Source organism: Chiloscyllium plagiosum, unplaced genomic scaffold (genome assembly GCF_037043375.1).
Source record: "Chiloscyllium plagiosum isolate Xiang-an unplaced genomic scaffold, Cpla_swu_hap1 HiC_scaffold_9, whole genome shotgun sequence".
In the NCBI taxonomy this organism is placed as follows: domain Eukaryota; kingdom Metazoa; phylum Chordata; class Chondrichthyes; order Orectolobiformes; family Hemiscylliidae; genus Chiloscyllium; species Chiloscyllium plagiosum.
Genome location: NW_028270147.1, coordinates 54,896,857 through 54,909,315, shown reverse-complemented (window position 1 = coordinate 54,909,315; position 12,459 = coordinate 54,896,857). Strand labels below are relative to the sequence as shown.

General features: G+C 38.6%; 1 long non-coding RNA gene and 1 pseudogene across 1 annotated transcript in view; one reads left to right on the top strand and one right to left on the bottom strand.

The window, feature by feature from the left end:
- Positions 1-6,419, top strand: part of LOC148149150 (uncharacterized) — a 33,021-nt pseudogene extending 26,602 nt beyond the window's left edge.
- The window catches only part of LOC122554774 (uncharacterized), a 72,294-nt gene that overhangs the window by 51,405 nt on the left and 8,430 nt on the right, over positions 1-12,459 (bottom strand). The gene's annotated exons all lie outside the window — the stretch shown is intronic.

Genomic DNA, 12,459 nt, shown 5'->3' with positions numbered 1-12,459 from the left:
GCAGTTAAAAAGGTAATTATATCAACTAAAAGACAATGGATCGATATCTGTCTCAGACCAAAGGTAAGAAACATGACATATAGAGGCAGTAATAGACAGCTTTGGAAGAACAGCCATTTTACATCTTGAACTGAGTTAATTTACTTTCAGTTTATATTTTGATTTGAGTCAGGATTGTGGGCAATGATTTGGTGCAGGATATCAGAATAATTAGAACACCATGATGGAAACATTTAAAAGTCGCTGTTTCAACAGGGAGACAGATGTCCACAGTTGTTCTACTGAATCAGATTACCAATAGCTACAACCTGCAGTACCATGTAAATGAAAGAAAGGAGTCATAACTTACTCCCTGGACTGTTCCATACAATCCACATTTAGGAGCAAACCTCCACCTCTTTGAATACAGAAGCCATGATATCTGCTGAATTCTGAGTTCAAGACTGTAAAGACATTAAACACTGATTTAATTTTTATCCTCATATATCACCTTTATCCTTACTTATTTTTGTATATGTATTTTAGCCACTGCTTTTATCATTTTATACTTAAATACCTTCCAGCAAAACTTGAATAATTAACTAGATTATATTTAAAGCATAATTCTGTTTGCTTAAATAAAAACAAATTTGAAATAAAAATAGAAAATTTTAGAGAAACTCAACAGGTCTGACAGCATCTGTGGAGAAAGAGATTAAATGTTTACAGTCCAAACCTGGAAAATAATGTTTTTCAATCCTGTTGACAAAAGAGGAGGAGGAACAGATGGCACAGTTGGAGATGGCACACAGAGCAAAAGACAGAGGGTGTGCTAATATAGTAAAGGAGAGACTGAAATATAAAATAGATGTTAATGGTAGGTTTAAATAAGCAAAAATTGATTAGGTCTACTGAGAGCAAAGCCAAAAAGCCAAACAACATAAAGAAGATACAGTGAGGGGTGTAATCCAAATTGAGGTTAGTGTTCATGCTGTGAAGCTCTTGAATGCAATGTTGAATCTTGTAAAGTGTCTCAGCAGAAAATGAGGTTCTGTTCCTCCAGCTTGTGTTTGGGCTTCAGTGGAATACTGCAGCTGGCCTAGCATAGAATGGCAGCAAGGTACTTTATACTGCTTGTAACTTAAATTGAAACACTTGAAAACTGGAAAGGCAAAAAAAGCTTAAACAAAGTCTCACATGACCAATATTTAGAGAACAGGCCTGAAGTGATTATGACGTAATGCTTTGAATGACTGCTGGACAATACAAACCCCGTAACTATCAATAAAATTTTGAAGTGTGGCCCAAGTTGAAATGTAAGAAATGTGGCATTGATTTGTTCACATGAAACTCTCACAATAGCAGTTAGATAAGTATTGGACAATCTGTTTTCTGATGCTGATTGAGAGATAAATATTAAATTGGACACCAGGAATCACTCCTTTGTTCTTTTTTTTTGAAATACAGCCATGAGATCCTTGACTTACAATTGAGATGACAGAGAGTCATAGAGTAATAGAGAAGTACAGCATGGAGACAGAAACTTTGTTCCATGTTGACCAGATATCCTAAATTAATCTAGTCCCATCCTAAACCTGTCCTATTCATATACCCATTCAGATGCCTTTTAAATGTCACAATTGTACCAGCCTCCACCACTTCCTCTGGCAGCTCATTCCATACACGTACCTCCATTTGAGTGAAAACATTGCCCCTTAGGTCCCTGCTCTGGTTTAACCAGAACGTCAGTCTTGATTATTGTCATCAAGTCCTGGAGTGGGACCTGAAATCCTAACTACATGACTAAGTGATAGGAATGCTAATGATAAGCTGAGAAAGCAGAATATAATTGCAAGGATCTCCTTAGGTTGTCAGGAGAAGGATTGTTTAAAAAAACTGTTATTGAGGAGGATGTCAGGATAATGACTACATGAGCTAAAATACATGAATGTGTGCTTCACAGCTACACTAATAAGGTAAACTAATCATCTCATTAGCTTCTTGAAAAATGTTGTATGTGGTCGACTCCTCATGACAGCTAACTGTTGTATTAGGAAATGGTACTTCAAGAATTAATGCCTAAGACAGTGGTGGTGAAAGGTAGAATATCTCTGGATCTCATGGAAGACAGACCTACCAACTCGGTATCCCAGTAGTTTTTGTAATAATGTCGATCTAACTAATGTAACTTGCATCTGATTTCTATTTTATTGACGAAAGAGCCTCTTCTCTTTAGACTATCTCTTTTCCTCTTTCACTTTGGACCAAGTAGGCCTTGTAGATACAGTTAAAAGGCTGCAGATGGTGGCAGCAATTTACCCAACCACATGTTGCCAGTTGTTGATGTCAGATGTTTATATGGCACAAGCAAAACCATAGCTGTAGGATGATTACATTTCAAAAGCTTACATCTTTTGCACTGTATACCAAATCTGACACAAAATATTTCTTCAAAGAAAGAAGAAAGTTCATTAAGAGTTAAGATATTTGGAAGCATCATTACAGTTAACAGGAGCCCTACCACCTTTCTTGGGAAATTCACTGTACGTAACATTATGATCAACATTTCTTCACTGAGGTTGGGAATCCCAACTGTTTCATAAAATGCTTGTGATGAAGGCAGGCAGCCATCTAAAAGGGAACAAAATCAGACACTTTCATCAGCTCTTTGATCCTATTTTACAATAAATTAGGAAAGTTAGAAAGGCAGAGTCTCCCTTTATCTGCTAGTTAGCATTAATAGACGTGGTAAGGTTTTTATTTAACCAACATTTCACATCATTCTAAGGCCATCTGCAGGCCTCTTAAGAACTCATGTACAGTAAATACTTCAGCAACATAATTCTGTGATCATGGTGAGGGAAACAATAATAAATAGGCTCTGCATTTACAGTAGGTTTATTAAACCTCTGGTCTGCTTATTTATCTGTAGTTTTATGCCAATATACTAACATCCTGATTAACGATTTGCCTGATAGATAGGGGTCACATAAGGGGAAGCCAGTAGACAAGACATTAATCTTATGTGTTGTCCAGAATGAATAATTCATTAGGAGCTTTAACTTTAACATCAATGCTAGATGAAAATAGGCCACATGCAAGAGGTTAAAATATCAACACACCAGATCCACATTACACACACATCTCACGTCATTTAACAGATATAATTAACAGGCAACATTTAATGTGGATAATATACAGTGTATATATAATTAACAGGCAACATTTAGTGTGGATAATATACAGTGTATATATAATTAACAGGAAAAATTTAGTGTGGATAATATACAGTGTGTCGATAATATACAGTGTGTCAATACAGGCAATGGGAGTGAGAAAGCTCGAGATTGGAAAGTCAGATTGAGGTGAGAAAGATCGAGAACGAAGAGTCAGAACAAGTGAGAAGATGGAAAGTTGAGAGTGTTATGATCATTGCTGATGTTATTACTGGACAAGTCAGTTTGCGAACTGAAACCTGGCTTAATTGTTTTGTTTTAACAAGGTGGTGTCTCACTGAAACGTAAGCACAAAATATTGCAGATTTTGTTTGAACTATAAAACAGAAATGTATGAACCAAAAGAAAAAGTAGAATAAATCAAACTATTTACTTAAAACACTGTTATGGACTAGGTCAGACCACTCAAAACGTTCTTAATCAGGTAGTTGAGACCATAACTTTGCAATTTGTTTGAGTAAATGCACAGTGAAAATTACCCAGAGTAAGTTCGCCAGGTTGACTACCGGGTTTTAAAACAGATAAAAATTTATTCACAAAATTACAAATTGAAACACAAAGAACAAAAAAACGAACCCCTATAGGACTCAGTCTATCCAATATAGACTTAGTTGTGCGATTCTGAATATACACAACAGTCCCAATAAGCAAACCCCATTAAAAAAAACAGTATAAAATAGAACAAATGCTTACAGGTTGAAGTTAGAAGGGCAGAAGGAGAGAAAGAGTTTTGCAGCCTCTTTCCACAAAGCTGAACTCCTAACTAGTTCTGGACTGAACTGCTAGAGAGCTGACCACTCCCCTTTCCTTATACAAGCCACTTCTAAAACATGACCACTTTGGCCTGAAGTCTCATCTGTGTACATATAAACAAAAAGGCCTCTCGATACCCTTTAATGTCTGTACCAAACCAGTCTAATTGGAGCCCCTCTGAAAAAAACACAAGGAGACAGTATCCTTCAGAAAAGGGACAGCATTTAGAAAAAAAAGGACCAGTTTTGTGACAACACAAATTCAGAGATTTTTAAACACAGTAAAAGTATAGTGCCATGATTTTGAAAACACAAAAAAAAACAGTTCGCTGGGCAACTGATTCATGATGCAGCAGAATAATGCTAACAGCATGGATTCAATTCCTGCACAAGATGATGTTACTATGAACAATTGTCCTTCTTAAGCCATCCCCTCGCCTGATGCATGGTGACCCTCAGGTTAAACCATTACTAGTTGTGGTAAAAATAATTCAATCAAATTTGTCAAACACAATCTACCTTTAACAAATTGATGCTGACAATCCCTGACTAATCCACATATTTCCAAGTGCAGATACAAGCTATCTCTCAGAATTCTTTTTCATAACTTTCCAACCATTGAGGTTAGATTGACTGGACTGTACATTCCTGCTGTATCTCTTCTTCACTTTTATAATGATTGGACAACAATATTGTCTTCCAGTCCTCTGACACCTCACCCCTAAAGAAGGCTTGAAAGTTACTGCGAGGGATCCTAATATCTCTTCACTTGCTTGCTAGTGCCTAGGATACATCCCATTCATGCCTCAGTATTCATTTTTGAGGCTGTTAATCCTATGAGTACAGCTTCCCTCTTTACATTAATTTCTTTAAATATTTCACAGTCCTTCCACCTGACGTTTATACCTGCAATTTTCTATTGCGAGAGTCAATGTCTTCTACTTCCAGGTTCATGCACGGATTATATCATTGGCCTTTTATGGGCTGTACTCTTTCTCTAGTTATTCTTTTGCTCTTTATATATTTTTTAAAAGCCTTTTGGATTTTCTTCTATTCCAACTGTAAATCCTTTCTCATGCACTGTCTTTGGTTTCCTAATTTCCTTTTTAAGTTTCTCCCCCTGCACTTTTTGTACACCTTGATATCTACTACAAGCTTCTTTTTCTACCTTAATCTCAAACTTTACATCCCTTAACATCGACGGTTTTCCAGTCTTGGTTCGATGGTCTGGCTACAAAAGAACATAGTGGTTGTTGTTACTTCCTACTTAAAAGTCTCCTACTACTCTTGACTGTTTTGTCTGCAAGTAGTTGCTCCCAGCCAAATTGTATCATCATAAGATTAGCCTATTCCCAGTTTAGAAATTTTTTTTCTGGTGTATCCTGATCCTTAATTTTTCTAAATCTGAGTTATGATCACTATCACCAAAATGTTCCCCTACTTATAATCTTGTCTGGGCTCATTTCCACATAAGCCCCTGCCTCTATTGAGCTTTCTACGTACAAGCTAAAGCCCACTTGTATGCAATTTAAGAATTTTGCTCCCTCCCCATCTTGCACACTAAAACTATCCCAGTTAACATTTCAGCAATTCATACCCCCTACTATTATTGCCTTAATATAAAATTTAATTACATATTTGTTCCTCTCCCTCTCCCTAACTGCTTGGTAGCCTGTAGTACACAACTAACAATGTGCTTCCCACATTTGTGATTTTTAAAATTTCTCCACATTTGATCCTTCCAAGATATCGTCCTTCCTCATTGCTACAATTGATGCCTTGATAAATCCTGCAACACCCTTCCTCTTCTATTGCCTTCTCTAACTACCTAAAACCAGGAACGTTGACCTGCCAATCCTGCCTGTCTTTTATCCAAGTCTCAGTTGTAGCTATGATACCATGCGCTCTTACGCCTATCTGTACCTCAGCTCATCTGTCTTACGCTTTGTATTTTAATATATTTCCAGCTAAATTAACTTCTTTCTTATCTAGCTTATGTGTCCTCTTTCTTCCAGACTCAGTTACCTACATTTTAAATTCTAATCTCATCTCATCCTTTCTACCCACTGAAAATCTTGTCAGGATTCCGATGGCTCGTGATGGATCTTGGCCTGTTCTCTCAGTGATATGTCAGCCTGGTCTCTCAACAGCTCATGACGGTCTCTTGGTCTGCTCTCTCGGTGCCTCTTGGCCTGGGCTCGTGGCAGATCTCTCAGCAGCAAGTCGGCCCTATCTCTTGGCAGCTCGTGGCAATGTCTGGGCTCAGGCTGTGAATGGATCCTTCCAGGCATGTTGCTCAGGCACCAGGGGAGAGGTGGCAGCTTTAGCAGCACTGCCCAATGCGGGAACAGCGAGCGGTGAGGGAGCTTCCCTGGCATTACCGTCGAGAACAGACAGCTGTCTCCTGCTGAGCAAGATTAGTGGAGGACTCATCAAAGTGTTAAACTTTTAACTTATTACTTTATTTTCGTTGTCTAAATTAATAAAGACTGCAATGTTAACTACTACGTTATTTCTTTGTTTTTCCACTTGTTCTATGGAGTGATGTTTAACTTTTAAAATCTGTTTCTCTTACTACATTGTACCTAAGTTTTTTGTACCGAAATACCTTGGTGCCTAAGATGATGTGTTTTGTTACAACATTGTACACTTTTCATTGTACTCCTGTATTTCTGTGCTTGAGTACGTGACAATAAAATCTAAATCAAAATCTAGTTTAAATTTATATCAAGTCCTCAAAACACTATAACAAGCTAGTCAAAAATGATTTCCCTTTCTTAAACATGTTGACTGCCTAAGTTTACAATTATTATTGAAGTATCCAATTACTATATCCTTTACATAAATGAATGAATGGCACAAATACAGATTCATTCATTTTGTGGGATGTGGGCATTGTTGGCTGACCAGCATTGATAGCCCGTCCCTAATTGCACTTGAGAAGGTGGTGGTGAGGTGTCTTCTTGAATCGCTGCAGTCCACCTGCTGTGGGTTGATCCACAATGCCAATGGGAGGGAAATCCAGGATTTTGACCCAGTGACAGTGAAGGAACTGTGATAAATTTCTGAGTCAGTGGTGAGCGGCTTGGAGGGAAACTTGAAGGTGGTGCTGTTCTCATATATCTGCTGCCCTTGTATGTCTAGGTGCAAGTAATCATGGGTTTGGAAGGTGCTGTCTGAGGATCTTCAGTGAATTTCTGTGGTGCATATTGTAAATAGTGCATTAAGGTGCATCACAGTGTTGATAGTGGAGAGAGTGGATGCTTATTGATGTAGTGCTAATCAATGAGCTGCTTTGTCCTGGATGGTGTCAAGCTTCTTGAGTGTTGTTGGAGCTGTACTTTTTCAGGCAAGTAGAGAGTATTCCGTCAGACTCCCGACTTGTACCTTGTAGATGGTGGACAGGCTTTGGGGAGTCAGGAGTTGAGTTACTTACTCAGTATTCATAGCCTCTGGTCTGCTCTTGTAGCCACTGCATTTGTGTGGTGAGTCCAGTTGACTTTCTGATCAACAATATCTCTCAGGATGTTCATAATAGGGATTTCAGTGATGATAACCCTGCTGAATGTCAAAGGGTGGTGATTAGATTGTCTCTCATTGGTTTTGGTCTTGGCCTGACATTTGTGTGGCATGACTGTTACTTGCCGCTTGTCAGCCCAAGGGTGGATATTGTTCAAAACTTGCTGCATTTGGACAAGGACTGTTTCAGTATCTGAGGAGTTGTGAATGGTGCTAAACACTGTGTAACCATTGGTGAACATCCCCACTTCGGACCTTATGATGGATGGAAGGTCATTGATGAAGCAGCTGAAGCTGGTTGAGCCTAGGACATGACCCTCAGGAAGTCCTGCACAGATGTCCTGGAGCTGAGATGACTGACCTCCAAAAGCCATGACCATTTTCTGATGTGTCAGGTATGACTCTAACCACCAGAGATTTTGTCCCCAGATACCCATTGATTTGAGTTTTGTGTGGGCTCCTTGATGCCGTACGGTCAAATGCAGCCTTGATGTCTTAGGCTGTCACTTTCACCTCACCTCAGGAATTCAGTTCTTTTGTCCATGTTAGAACCAAGGCTGTAATGAGGTCAGGAGCTGAGTGGACCTGGCAAAACCCAAAGTGGGCGTCACTGAGCAAGTTGTTGCTGAGCAGATGCTGCTTGATAACATTGTTGATGACCCTTCTATAATTTTATTGATGATCAAGAGTGGCTTGATGGGCAGTAAGTGGCCAGAATGGATTTGTCCTGCTTTTTATATACAGGACATTCCCATGCAATTTTTCACCATGTCGGGTAGATGCCAGTGTTGCAACTATACTAGAACAGCTTGGCTAGGGGAGTGGCAGGTTCTTCAGTACTATTGCCGGAATGTTGTAGGGTCTGTAACTTTTACAGTTCCCAGTATCTCCACCAATTTCTTGATACCATGTGGAGGGAATCAAATTGGCTGAGGACTGGAATCTGTAATGCTGGGGACCAGAGACCAAGATGGATCATTCACTTGGCACTTTTGGCTGAAGATTATTACAAAAGCTTCAGTCTTATGTTTTGCATTGATGTTTTGGGCTGTTCAATCATTGAGGATGAGAATATTTGTGAAGTCTCTTTAAAAGGAGGATGGAAAATAAATACAATGACTACCATTGGATAATAATGCTCGGAAAACTAATGGAGCTAAAGTCTGATGGTCCACTGAACCTGATATGATAAATTCTAGTTTTTTTTTCCAGGATATTATCAGAAGTAGGCACTGAGATAGTGAATCCACTGGTAGAAATCCTTACAAATCCTTAAATTCCAAAATTCCTTGCTGACATCAAATGAAGGTCTACAGTTCTCCATTCTATTTCGCCCTTCCTTATAAGGGTAATACTTATTACTTGCAAGTTTGCATGAACTTTCCTGGAATAAATAGAATTCTGAAAGAATACCACTAATGTGTCAAGGATAGCCATCCCCTTCAACCCTTTAGATACAGCTCATCTGATTCAATGTATTCATCAATCTTCAATTCAATTTACTTTTCAAATTCTTTACTAATGCTAACTTCTTTCAGTTCCTCGTAATTGCCTAGCATTTTTTGTTATTTTGTGTTCTTCTGCTGTGAAGACAAACACAAGCATTTATGGGACCAGGGATGTACTGGTTGAACAAATATTCAAGTTGATCAAGAAGGTTCACATAATCAATCTAAGATCACACACTAATGTAATGAAGGGGATATACACACCACTATTATAGTTTATTTCCAGCAGAAATCACTTAAATAATATTGCATATTCACTTAAAATAAAACTGATTGGCAGAAAGCCTTCTCACTCGCGCCCTCAACCGAGTATTTTGACATCATGGAGCTCATTATATTACAGCAAACTTCTAGTATTTCAGGTATATAATTTTTGCTGGTTCATTGAGAAGGCAGTTAATAAGGTGCTGTTTAAAACAAATTTTTCTGTAATTTTTAGTTTCTTCAACATTTTCTCTACTCTCCAGTATAAAATTTATTGTGTCTGCCTGTAATGAGCCTGAATTTGTTCTAGCTAGCCTTCTCTTTTCATATACTTATAGCTTTTACAGGACACCTTTGTTTTACTAGCTTGCATTCATTTTCTCTTTTCCCTTCCTTTATTAGTTTTTGGTCATCTTTTGTTGGGTTATGAATTGCTTTCTATCATCAGTCTTACCAGTTATTTCTGCAATCCTTATAATTGACTTCCTTTGATCGAACGTAATCTTCAAGTTATTTTGTTAGTCCCCATAGATTCACCTTTCCCACTGGATGCTTGTGTGCATTTTCTTCAAAGTGGGAATTCCAGGTAACTTTATGGATAGTATATTTTGTCAGCTGCAGTAGCTTGAGCTCCAGATTCTGACGATTTTGAGAGTTTTGTGGATAGGTCATTCATAGCTGTGGTTACCTCTCAGCTTCAGAATATTCAGGATAAGTGGGAATGGGTGACCACCAGGTGGTTGACAACAGGCAAAATTCCTGAGTGTATTGTACTCTTTACTTGGTATTCCATACTGAATCCAGGTTCCTCTGTGCTAGGGGATAGCTGAAGCCATGGCAACATGGCTGACTCAACTGAAGAGTGGCATGGACACTGTAGCAAAACTGAGAAATAACTGGTGCTTCAGCAGATATTAGTCAAGGGACAGACATGAATTTCTGCAGCTGTGGATGTGACTCAAGAGTGGCTCATTGCCTTCCAGATGCTAGGATCAAGGGTGTCAGAGAGTAGTTGCCCAGTATTCTGAAGAGGAAGAATTAACTGCCAGTGATCATCATCCATATCAGTTCCAGCAATGTAGATTCAATGAAGGATGAAGTCCTGCATGCAGAATTTAAGGAGCTGGGAAAGAAACTAATGCATGGGACTTCAAATTCTACTGAATATCACATACTAGTGTGCATAGAAACAGAGGTTAAAGCAATGAGCTTGTGGCTGGTGATATGATGCAGGAAGGGAGGGATTTGGTTGTTGGGGCATTGGGACTGGTCGTAGGGGAGATAGGACCTATAATGACAGGTTCCATTGTACCTGAATAGAGGCAGGACCAATTTCCTTGTGAGGTTTTTTTTAGTGCTGATGGAAAAGCCTTAAATTAACTTGGTAGTAGTGTGGGAAGCAAGAGAAAATACCAGCAGGCTAAACAAGGTGCACACCAAACTCTGAAAATGCAGTGGAGTATATTAAATTGAAAGATATTAGCTTGTTTCAGAATAGGTAGGAGTAAATAAGGTCTAAATTAGTATTACATCATCGGTGGGGTGATGTATTTCATTTGGCAAAGTAAGTGCAGTACATTTTTATTGTCTATCGAATTCAACTACTGATAATACTGATTCAGTGTGGAGACAGTTTGAAGCACAGGCCTCATTAGATTTGGCCAAAATCTTTGCCATAACCAAATGGAAAACAACATTAAAAGACCAATAAAACTTGGAAATGAACAAATTGTACTGGAGCTCCATTTTGAAGAATATAAAATGATATCCAACATCTAATTCTCTGCATATTAGAATGTTTTACTCATTACAAGTTCCACCATGCTACTACTTTCTACCATCAAGAAGAGCTGCTACACATTGTCAGGAAATAGAGACACACACCTCCACCATGGTCAAAATAAAACTTTTCATGACATCATGATACACTGAGCCTGTTTACAATATGAACAATTTGAAAAAAAAATTAATGAGGAAACAATCCAATGTAATTTGTTGGGGGAAACAATGATTATACAAACCTAAAAGCAAACAATAAAATTAACATTCAAATTGTTGTGTAGGTATTGCAGTCCTTTCAATAAATGAAGGATTATACTTTTGAATTAGTGCCTCTGAAAATGGTGACTCATATTTTCCAGTAAACTGGTGAGATTCAATTCACTCTATCCCATCACTAGGTAAATACTGCTCAAAGTGGTTTCCCACTGTTACTTCTTTTTGCTGCAGTTTAAGAAGAGATTCATCTCTCTCAGACTATTCTTATCTTAACACAACAGTAATGAGCAAGTTATACACTTAATGTCTGCATGTCACCACCATGGATCATAATCCTGGATCACCTAAGGACACATTAAACTTTTAAATTACATCATTAAGATGACTAATGCAACCAAAATCGAGTGGCACTTTCCAAGCAGAATTGGGGAAGTTACTTTTGAGGACATAATACTTCTGTCCCTTAATCACTTAAAATACTTAGCAAGGCAGTTAGTAATAGAACTTCCCAAAAGCCAGAAAATCCAAACTTTTCATAGGGGTGGCCAATAGTTTACATGTGGATATTGAGGACAGTGAAATGAATCAAGTAGTGGAAGACAGGTTAGAAATGGGAACAATGGAAATTAGAATTTCAAGTAAAGCAGAAGGAAATGCAAAGAGAGGAAAAGAGAGGAAAGAAAGAAAACCAGAGAGAAGAAAGGGGAGGGAGAGAGCGAGAGAGAGAGCGGGAGAGAGAAAGAAAGAAAGAGAGAAAGAAAGAAAGAGAGAGAGTATCAAACGGACTGGTAAGCTAGAGGAGATACTTGTTAGGAAGGAAGATGTGTTGGACATTTTGAAAAACTTGAGGATAGACAAGTCCCCTGGGCCTGACGGGATATATCCTAGGATTATGTGGGAAGCAAGAGAGGAAATTGCAGAGTCGATGGCAATGATCTTTTCGTCTTCACTGTCAACAGGGGTGGTACCAGGGGACTGGAGAGTGGCGAATGTTGTGCCCCTGTTCTAAAAAGGGAATAGGGATAACCCCGGGAATTATAGGCCAGTTAGTCTTACTTTGGTGGTAGGCAAAGGAATGGAAAGGATACTGAAGGATAGGATTTATGAGTATCTGAAAAGACACTGCTTGATTAGGGACAGCCAGCACGGATTTGTAAGGGGTAGGTCTTGCCTTACAAGTCTTATTGAATTCTTTGAGGAGGTGACCAAGCATGTGGATGAGGGTAGAGCAGTGGATGTAGTATACATGGATTTTAGTAAGGC